Source organism: Crocodylus porosus, unplaced genomic scaffold, assembly GCF_001723895.1.
Source record: "Crocodylus porosus isolate Cpor-Errol unplaced genomic scaffold, CroPor_comp1, whole genome shotgun sequence".
In the NCBI taxonomy this organism is placed as follows: domain Eukaryota; kingdom Metazoa; phylum Chordata; order Crocodylia; family Crocodylidae; genus Crocodylus; species Crocodylus porosus.
In genome coordinates this window covers 40,909,098-40,919,902 of record NW_017728949.1, presented here as the reverse complement: position 1 = coordinate 40,919,902, position 10,805 = coordinate 40,909,098, and the positions used below count along the sequence as shown (strand labels likewise).

Here is a 10,805-nt window from a genome sequence, read left to right as displayed (position 1 = left end):
TTCTCAGGCCAGGGGGGGCCCTGCCCGGGATCTGGGGGGCCCTGCCCTACCGGAGGGGGACTGGTGAGTACCCACTCCTTCTTCTTTTCTCTCCCTGGGGGGCTGGGCCAAGTAGGGGCCTGGGAGGGGGCTTGACCCGGCCCGGCTGCACGCAGCGGCCTCCTCCCAGGGAGCGAGGAGTTAACTCCTTCCCACCACGAGCCCGCTTACCTCCGGCTGTGCTTTTTGCTCTTGTTAAAAGGTAACTGATTTCAATGTGACTTTTAATGCTATAAGGTCCTGGAGATCACACCCAATAGCAGGGAAAATAATTTCTTATTTACTCTACGTAATTTGGAGCGAGCTTCTCTTCTCTTACACATTAATGTTATAAAGCACTTTAAGGCTAGGGACAGCCATTACACATAAACTGGTTTAAGTGATCAGAAACTGGTTTAAACGTGTAACAAAACAGACGGTCAGTGTACAGTAACGGTCAGTGTACAGTACATAAACCAGTTTGAAAATGGCCGAAACTGGTTTGAGATAAACCTGGCTGAATGTAGTATCAGACTTAATTGATTTGGCTCAAATGGTTTATGCAACGTTTGTCCCAGACCCCTTGCTGGTTTAAGATAAACCAGAGTCCCCCAGCATTCAGGCATGCTCTCTGGGCTGCGCAGACCTCTCTACTCCACAGCAGAGCTGGCCCCTCCCCTCTGCTCTCTGGCTGGAGCTCTGGCACAGACTTGTAGGGACAGCAGGGTCTGCCTGGCTTCCCCCTGCCCTACCCCCAACAACTGCTGGCTGCTCAAACAGGAAATCCTCCCCCTCCCTCCCATCTCCTGCAACAGGGACCCCCAGCCCCACAGACCTCAGAGCTGTTTGGAGCTAATCAACAGGTCAGCTGGTAAACTGTTTAAGAAGAGTTTGAAGAAATCAGAAAGGTCACTGTTTTGCTGATCAGGTGATAAACACTGTTATCAGCCCCCTGCTGGCTTGTTCACCTGTCAGTCTGCTGCAGACATTATAAAGAAGTAGGGAAGGAGATTGAAAAGCTCTGTATCATGAACAGACACATACATGCATACTCCCCCCTTGCCTCACAGTGCTAGCAGGGGCCTGGGGTCTGGCAACACTCCTGGCCCTTGAGCAGCAACTGTGGAAGAGCCTGGGATGGTGCAGGTAGACCTCCCTAATCAGAGGTCCTGCTAGAGCCTGCCTACCCACCCCCTCATCTCAGCACTGTACAAGAGAAGGGGGTGGGGAGCTGCTCTAGCACCCCCCGGCTTCTATGCTGAGCCACTGCATGCATGTGTCTGAATTTCCTCAGTCCAGAGAGAATAATTGTCCAGTTACAAACCAGTCCAACCTAGCCAGGTTAGACTAACCTGCAAAGACTAAATCAATTCAGGCTCAGACTTTATGAATATCTGTCTCTAACCTAATAGTATGGCCAACTAAATTAAAGAACTTCTCCCTTTACTCACCTGCTGCACAGGTCCTGTTTTGTCACTGACCTCTGTGCATATGCAGCCTGGCATATAACTGTAGTTCTGACACTAATACAAGTAATATTTCTTTCAAAAAAAGGAATTAGAAAGAGGTGCTACAATAAATGGGAATCCCTGTCCTAATCAAGCATAACTGCTGTGGCTGTAAGAGGGTTGTGGCTGCTTGCTGCTACTGTACAGGGGTTATGTCCATGTACAAAGGTTTTGCCTCCAGAAATCTTTAAGGTTTACAGCTGCTGACATTACTAAGTTGCTGAAGTGCAAGCACACGCAGAGTCCTTTGCCAGTGCTTTATGTCCTCACTGAAAGAGACTGTGTTGACAGAACACCTGCTGCACAATGGGTAATAGTCCAGGGGCTAATAGCTATTATGAGAGCTGTCACTGGACTGAATCCACACCCACCTCTGCTGGTGGCAGAATGTAAGGTGAGGGCTTGTGTTCCTGGAAAAGGTTTTATTCAGACCTAGGACAACAAAAGGAAAGTCCTGTTGACATCACTTTAGTATGTAGATCAGGCCTCGGTAAAAGAATACAGCAGATCCCCAACCTTCTAGGCCAGTAATCCTCTATCTTAGGTAGAGGTGTTTCCCATAGCCACGAGTGCTCAATCTTATAGATTCATAGATGTTAGGGTCAAAAGGGACCTCAATAGATCATTGAGTCCAATCCCTGCATAGACAGGAAAGAGTGATAGGTTCAGATGACCCCAGCCAGATGCACATCCAACCTCCCCTTGAAGACCTGCAGGGTAGGGGAGAGCACCACCTCCCTTGGGAGCCCATTCTAAACCTTAGCCACTTTAACTGTGAAGAAGTTCCTCCTGATGTCCAGTCTAAATCTGCTCTCTGCTAGCTTATGGCTTACATTATTTCTTGTGACCCCCAGGGGTGCCTTGGTGAGTAGAACCTCACCAATTCCCTTCTGCGCCCCCATGGGGAATTTATAGGCAGCCATAAGGTCGCCTCTCAACCTTCTCTTGTGGAGGCTGAAGAGGTCCAGGTGCCCTAGTCTCCCCTCATAGGGCTTGGTCTGCCAGCCCTTAACCATATGAGTGGCCCGTCTCTGGAGCAGATTATCCACATCCCTCTTGAAGTGTGGCACCCAAAACTGCACACAGTATTCCAACTGCGGTCTGACCAGTGCCCGATAGAGGGGAAGGATCACCTCCTTGGTTCTGTCTGTCATGCATCTGCTGATGCACGATAAAGTGCCATTGGCTTTTCTGATGGTTTCGTCACACTGCCGACTCATGTTCATCTTGGAGACCACTAGGACTCCAGGATCCCTTTCCGCTTACGTGCTACCGAGCAGGTCATTTCCTAGGCAGTAGGTGTGCTGGACATTTTTCCTCCCTAGATGCAGCACTTTGCATTTCTCCTTGTTAAACTGCATTCTATTCTTTTCTGCCCATTTGTCCAACCTGTCCAGGTCTGCCTGTAGTTGTTCCCTGCCCTCCAGTGTGTCCTCTTCTCCCCACAGTTTTGTATCATCTGCAAATTTGGACAGAGTACACTTCACTCCCACATCCAAGTCACTGATGAAGACACTGAAGGGTACTGGTCCAAAAACCGCACCCTGCAGGACCCCACTACCCACTCCCTCACAGGTCGATACCGACCCATCCACTACCACTCTCTGGGTATGACCCTCTAGCCAATTTGCCATGCACCGGACTGTGTAATCATCCAAGTCACAGCCTTTTAACTAGTTCACCAGTATGGAGTCGGATACCGTATCGAAGGCCTTTCTGAAGTCTAAGTAAACAATATCGACTCCTACTCCTGTGTTGAGGTGTTTTGTAACCTGGTCATAAAAAGAGACTAGATTAGCCAGGCATGATCTACCTGCTACAAACCCATGCTGGTTTCCCCTCAGCATAATTTTTCCTGCTGGGCTCTTACATACATGAGCCTTAATAATCTTTTCAAAGACTTTGTCAAGGACGGAGGTGAGACTGACCCGCCTGTAGTTACCTGGATCCTCCTTCCTCCCCTTCTTGAAAATAGGGACCACATTGGCCCTTTTCCAGTCCTCTGGACCTGTCCCGTGCGCCATGGGTGCTCAAATATTCTTGCCAGTGGCTGTGCAACAATATCAGCCAGTGCCTTCAGTACCCTTGGATGGAGCTCATCTGGGCCTGCAGACTTAAACACATCCAGTCCTTCCAAGTGACTCCGCAACATCTCAGGGTCAACGCTTGGTAGTCTGGCACCCAGCTGTTGCCTCTCTACAATCCCATTGTGAGACCTGTCTTGCCCCTTGTTTAGGAAGACTGAGGCAAAGAACTCATTGAGAAGTTCAGGCTTGTCCTCCCTGTCTGTCACCAATTGCTTTTGCCCATTCAGTAGTGGTCCTGTTCCACCCTGGGCCTTTCTTTTACTCCCTATATATCTGAAAAACAATTTTTTGTTATCCTTACCTTGGATGCCATCCTCAGCTCCATGGTAGCTTTGGCCTTTGTAACTGCTTCCCTACAACTGCTGAGGAGGCATACTCCCTCTTTAGTAATCTCTCCCTGTCTCCACTGCTTGTATGCCCTCCTTTTTGCCCTTAGGCTGCTCTGGATTTCTCTGGTCAGCCAAGGAAGCCTCTTGGCCCCCTTTCCCCTGCATCAGAATCGTCTCCCTCTGTGCCTGAAGGATTGTTTCCTTAAGGCACAGCCACCCTTCCTGGGCTCCCATCTTGCCAAATCTCTTACTCTGCAGTGCATCATTGACTAAACGCCTGAGTTCACTGAAGTCGGCCTTCCTGAAGTCGAGCGCTTCCACCCTACCAGTTACTTTACCCACTCTACGTCTTATGATGAATTCTAGTATTTGGTGGTCACTGTCCCCCAGGTGACCACTGATTTGTAGGTCCCCCACCATGTCATCCCCTGTTGCCAATACCAGGTCCAGGAAGGCATTCCCCCTAGTGGGAACATGTACCTCCTGTGTCAGGTGGAGGTCCTGTACACAGGATAGGAACCTGCATGAACGGTGGGAATTTGCTATCTGCGTCTCCCAGCAGATATCAGGGTAGTTTAGGTCCTCCATGACTACCGCCTCTCTAGTCTTTATGGTTTCCAAGAGCTGCCTCAGGAGCTCCAAATCTAGTTCTTCCCCTTGGTGCGGGGGTCTGTAGCAGACCCCTACCACCAAATCCCTTTCTCCTTGACTTCCACGTATCCATACGTTATTACCTCTCTACTCCATAATTTTACATGACCCAAAACTGCACTGACATCTTTGTTCCCAAACTACATTGCAAAATTCAGGTCTGTTTTGACAGCAATGTTTCAACTGATTGGAAAATATAAAACAACACTCTTATTTTATAAAATATGATTTTTAAAGTGCAAACAATGCAAATGGGGTAGAAGGTATTGAATTCAAAGATCAACCAGATTTAAAAGACCCTCAGAGATGAAAGGTTTTTGGCTGAAGTAAGCCGCTTTTCCTCTTTGTAGCCACTCAGGATTGTGGGAGATACAGCATATGGATTTGAAAGGTCAAAGGAGCTCTTTCCAGGAGGAAGTCCAAATGAAGAAGAATACCTTGTTTTATATGGCTCTAAAGCCAGGTCTGATAAATCTTTTGGCTTACTCAAATGGCAAAGAGACAGAAGGTGGAAAGCAACTCTGATGGAGCTCTCCAGTAACAGCTGCCTATTCATTATTTCTATGTGTTGCTGTTACATCTTTAAGTCTATTTGTATCATCCACTCAGTCACAGCCAGACTCTGCTGTTATTGCAAGCCCTTTTGCCACAAGTTCCTGGGTTTAATCAAACGCCTTCTCCACCAGCTCCTTAACATGAGTGATGTCCTCTTTGTTGGCCTCTCACCTCTTCTTCTTCTCTCCATTCTTTCCCTTCTCTTGCCTTAGGAATGTCCTTCATTTCCAAGATGTCCTCACATGCGTGCCAAGGTTGTAATATCAGCTTCTGTTCCTTTTCGGCACTCTCAAAAAGGCAAACTTAGCTGTTAACCAGAACTTGGACGGGGAGGTTATATGTGGTCAGTATGAGCCAAAAGCAGTCAAGGCCACACAGGCAAACAAAGCAGTCACCTGATGCAGGGCACAGCAATATGGGAATGACTCCAAGCACAGTAGTGCTACAAACATAGCAAGCAATCTGCTCCAATGTAAAAACACTCCCAACACAAGAGGAGTAAAATCTCCAAAGTGTTTAGTCAGTAACACTAATGCAAAGAGTTGTGCCAGTAGGTACAGATCTTTTTACATAGATGCAGCCATGTTTATACAGGTATAAATCACTTGTGAAGACAAGCCTTGTGACTTCTCCTCTGCAAGACTGCTTTACCTCCCTGCCTGGAAGCAACTACTAACTACAGACTTAGACTTCTTTCTACGACTATGGCATCTCTTCACTACAACAGCAACAGGAAGAAAGACAGTTATTCTGAGAGGCGACTGCCAGGCAGGGAAGGATACCTTTTGCAGAGGATAAATGCTCTCTAGCCCTAGATGACAAGCCCTAACCTGCGTGAAAGAGATCGTTTTTGGGATGAGAGGGGTAGGATTCTGTCACCTCACTCTGAAAACTATGCCCAGATTTGTATTTCTTAAGAGGATTGATTATTATTAATGGCTACTCTTCTTTTTTTTTTTTAGTGTCAGCCTGTAATTTAATTAACACACTATATCCTTCAGTCTTCCAGAACGCTACAATGTTACTGATTGAACAATGATCCAAATAAGCCATTTGGACCACACCAACTCAATATATACCATTTAGTAAGACTCTTTACGCATAATACAGTCAAAAATTAAGTTACCTACTAAACTAGATTAAGAATTTTACAATACCTCAGATATTTAATATGACTCCTGGTTTTCATTCCTGCCCAATGTGTCCATAAAACTTAAAAAAGTGAACCCTTTTGAAAACATAGGCTAGAAGTTATGTTTGCGGGGGGGGGGAGGCATGAGCAATTCGGTGTAGTCTAGTAGTCTACAGATGGATGTGGAAAGACTGGAAGCCAAATAGGAATAGTCAGCATCCTTTTATCATGAAAACTGATAAAGGGCAGACTTTCACATTTTCCAGGACAGTGCTACTACCACCCACCTCTAAGTTCTATTCACCAGAAGATCTCCAAGTAGTTTGCAAAGGTCAGCATCTTTATCCACATTTTACACATGGGGATCGCCAGAGGTCTACCAAAGCACCAGTCTCCTGAGTCCTCATTCAGAGCTTTAGCCATTAGGAGAAAGACTGATGACAGTTTTATATATACAGTAAAGTATTCTTCTCCAAGCCCTTTGGGTCCTATCCTTAGAATAAGAGGCTGGGGTCTGGACACATGAGCACAAGCCAGGCAAAGCACAACCCTCCAACCAGGAGACCCCTCAGGCCTGAACTGGCTGTGCATTTTTATTTCTTAACACTTCTTTCATGATTTTATTTATGCATATTTTTTTTAAAGAATGCCTAGTAACTCTACAATATAAATGCATAATTTCAAATCAATCATTTAGACTCAGCAGCTTCATCAGCCAAACCTAGCTGTTAGTCTGGGGCTATCCTTCCCATTCCAAGAAAGAGGTTCTGTTACCATTCTAGAGGAATTTAGTTGTTTATCTAGTGCATACAATGTATACACTTGTCTAGATTAATTTAAAATAGATGTTCAATCTATCTACCACATGACACACAGACCTGCAGCCTACAAAAACTAGAAAACCATCACAGCCACTTCTAGCAAGGCCTAAACAGAACTTTCAGAACAGAAAACAGACCAATTTTGCCATTTGTCTTGAAGGGCACCAAATTTTGGTTTTGCCATGCCAAGTGGACTGGAAGAGATTTTAACAGTGAAATTCCAGAAAGAAGGCAGTCACAAAACACTACACTAGCTGCAGTTTAAGTGGGTTTTGGCTATAATCCCACCTAACATATTACAATAATGCAACCAGTAAAAGAGCATGAAACAAAATCAAGGCTCCCATCAGCAGTAGTTCTAAATATTCTAGTCTCGTGTCTTCCTAAAGATCATCTAAGTTTGATTCTCTATCAGCCAAAAGCATCCTTCCGATTAGTGGGAGCAACCCATTCTGTCTGTTGCATCCACATTCTGGCTTGCCCCCTTCTACCTTGTGCCTTTTCTATCCAAATCCAAATCTGATTTGGCGAGAACTCTAATCTGGACAAGAAAACTCTTACTAGTACAGTAATATTGGCTTGAATGAGATATTTTCTTGACATTTTATAACTGTGAAAGCTCTAGGATACATGCAGTTACCGTGGCATAAAGTTATTTTGCTGATATAGCTTATTTTGCTTAGGGCATCAATTGGCATAAGCTGTATGTATTTGAGTTGATCTAATAAAATATATCAGATTTACCCAAAGAACCTTGTCTGCCTATGCCCTTAGACCAACATGGCTACAACCTATACCCCTGTATGCTATGTAAAGCACTTTATTGCCTGTATAAACTAGATGTATAGGAGGGTCTGTCATATAGTCATATCAATGCAACTCCACCAGCAAACCTCCACTGGTCAAGGGCTGGCTTGGCCCCCTCCCCATTGCTGTAGACCAAAGTGCCTCATCATCATTATTTAGCCCAACCCCCACTGTGAATCATCAAAATGGCATTATGCCCATTTCTGGTGTCAGTTCCTCAATTCTAATCACACTTGGAAGGTTTCTGACAGTATAATTATTCCAGCTGCTAGTCTGTGCTGATGTCCACAGTAGCACGTTTTTACTATTATCGTTGTCCCTGATAGCTAGAAGAAAACTAACAAAGGTACTTAATCTGAACCAGAATTTGCAGTGCAGATACACCCTCTCCGTCCTTCAACCATCTTAAATTTTGTAGTGAGACTCCCACTCCAATGGGACTGTTAAGCAGACAGGGTCATCTTTGTGGTGAACCAAAGGAGTCTGAGAAAGAAGCTTACAATGGAGTGAACTTGCTACTTCTACTCTTTGGAAAGCTCTGAATATACATCTCTTCCTTAGACAGGCAATGGGCCCCTCCCAAAGCACAAACAGCTAAGATAGACAATATCTGCTTAGGGAAACAGACACTACACAGTGGTGTAGGCAACAGAACATGTTGCCTCACAGGAGACAGCTTACTCAGCATCTTGTCTGTTTCTGGCTATTTGTATTGATGTAATTGTCATGCTGTCATATGATCTCCTGAGTCTGGATCCAATACACAGGACAATTCTGCCAGTGGGTTAATCAAGACCTGCTTTTCACAACAGCAAAACCACTTTAGTTCACATCTCTTCTTTTTATTAAAAGTAAATTAAGTATAAGGAAGCCCATAAAAAAAATCTTCTCACTTACCATCACTACTATTCTCAGTTGGGATCACTACCAGTGTCATGCTAATTTTGTTGAGGAGGTTCTACAGATTGTTAATGCATCCTGAGATCACTCTTACAGAATGTCTGTCACCTGATTCGCCACAGGATGCAACAAAATAAAATGACCCTGAGGGCGAGACAAAGCTTTATTCTAAGTAGAAATCCTGTGGAAATGGCTAACATTCCTCAAAAGAGAGCTCTTCTGTAATAGAGGAACAACAGACTTACTGGATTTCCCTTAAAAAGCTTCTAGCATAATAAAAACAACAAGGAGGAAGTTAATTGCATCATCACAGTGTTTTAAATTAAAGCTTGGAGTTAGTGGGGAGAAGTGATTAGTACAGTTCTTACTCTTTTACTTTAAGGGTATAGCCAAGAGTCAGTGTCTTCTAAAGCAAATACAAAGTAATTGCATCAACTTGGGCAAGATACCAGAAACTGACTAGATTCCAAAATGATGGGATCTGTTCCAACTGTAGTTTCATATATTAAAAAAGCCTCTTTGCCCTCTACACGTTTTTTTCAATTTTAATATTCTCCTTTTCTTTTTTCTTCTGTCTGCTGCTAAACTGGAATACCTAGATACCAGAGAAACCAGAAATAAGTGACCAGGTAGAAGAAGCAGTGAAATTAAAGCCTGATCTACACTCAGCCTCAGACTGTTTTATCTAGAAAATGCAATTTTATTCCAATTAAACTTGTGTGTTTTATCTAGAAAATGTTTTATTCCTATTAAACTCCTGCATTAAAAAAAACAACAATTCATACGCTGCTGCCAATTCCAAATAATATACTAGCTGGAAAAAATAAATGAAAAACAACTTAGTATCGTAGTATTTAGGGTTGGAAGGGACCTAAGCAGATCGTCAGGTTCGACCCCCTGCCCTGGGCAGGAATGAGTGCTGGGATCATATCACCCCAGCCAAATATCTGTCCATATCCTCTTATTCTGTCAAACTGTTTGCTATAATTAATCAAACTGAAGTTTGCTACAGCTATGAACTTTCAGGCAATTGTCAGGTTTTCCAGACAAAGGTGAGTGTAGACTGACAGAAGCCTTTAGATTCTTGCATTTGTAAAAGGATGGGGAGGCTTAGCCTTGTTTACTCAACTCCGTTGACCCCTGTGACACACTGTAAACTGTTAGCCATTTTTTGCAATTTTCTAGGCCTGCCAACTGCCCCCCTTCCTCACCCCACCATACCATTAACCAATATTTTAAACGAGAAGCGTCTATCTGAGAAATGCAGCCTGCACTGCCCTGTGCTGCCTGGAGATAAAAGTCTGGAAAAGAAAGCAAGAGGGCAGGCTGGAGCGATGCAAGGTGCCTGCAGCAGATGATTCACAGGAGAAAATGTTGGTCACAGATGAAAGTAGGGAACAAGTGAGTCCAAGCTAGGGCTGACAGCACGCACAGACACTCACCCCTGTGGCCAGCTGCTCCCTCGAGTGCATTCACATCATGGTAACGGTGCTAGAAAACAAGCAAAGCAAGGGACTTAGGTAAAGTTGACAGGATAAACACCCCCCTACCCCATGTGAGTGCACACACACCCACACGCGTTGCTGCACACTGATACGCACGCATACACACATCCATGCAGTGCTGCACACTGGTACGCACGCACACACTGGTACGTACACATACATGCACGCAGTGCTGCACACTGGTACATGCACACATATACACATGCAGTGCTGCACACTGATACGCACGCACACACACACCCAGTGCTGCACACTGGTACGCACGCACACTCACACCCAGTGCTGCACACTGGTACGCGCGCACTCAGGTAGTGATTCTGCTACACGCAGAGTGCACAACAGATACACACACGTGTGCGGTCCCCGCCGTGCAGCGGTGCCGCTGGCGAGGGCGCGGAGCCTCCTGCCCACCGCTCCCCGCCACCCCCGCTAGGAGCCCCGGGCGCTGCCAGGGAGGCGCCCCGGTGGTGCGGAGCCGCCCGCGCCAGACCC

The 10,805-nt window shown here is 45.4% G+C and overlaps 1 protein-coding gene across 5 annotated transcripts in view; it reads right to left on the bottom strand.

Annotated features, from left to right (window-relative positions):
* GPR155 (G protein-coupled receptor 155) overlaps positions 1–10,805 on the bottom strand; it is a 48,946-nt gene that overhangs the window by 37,164 nt on the left and 977 nt on the right. For 4 of the 5 annotated variants that reach the window (XM_019553672.1, XM_019553673.1, XM_019553669.1 and 1 more), the window contains exon 2: positions 10,251–10,299. The gene's annotated coding sequence lies outside the window, so the exon portion shown is untranslated. Of the gene's footprint in view, positions 1–8,805; positions 8,928–10,250; positions 10,300–10,805 lie in introns of those variants that run through there. The other variant, XM_019553671.1, reaches the window with a different exon arrangement.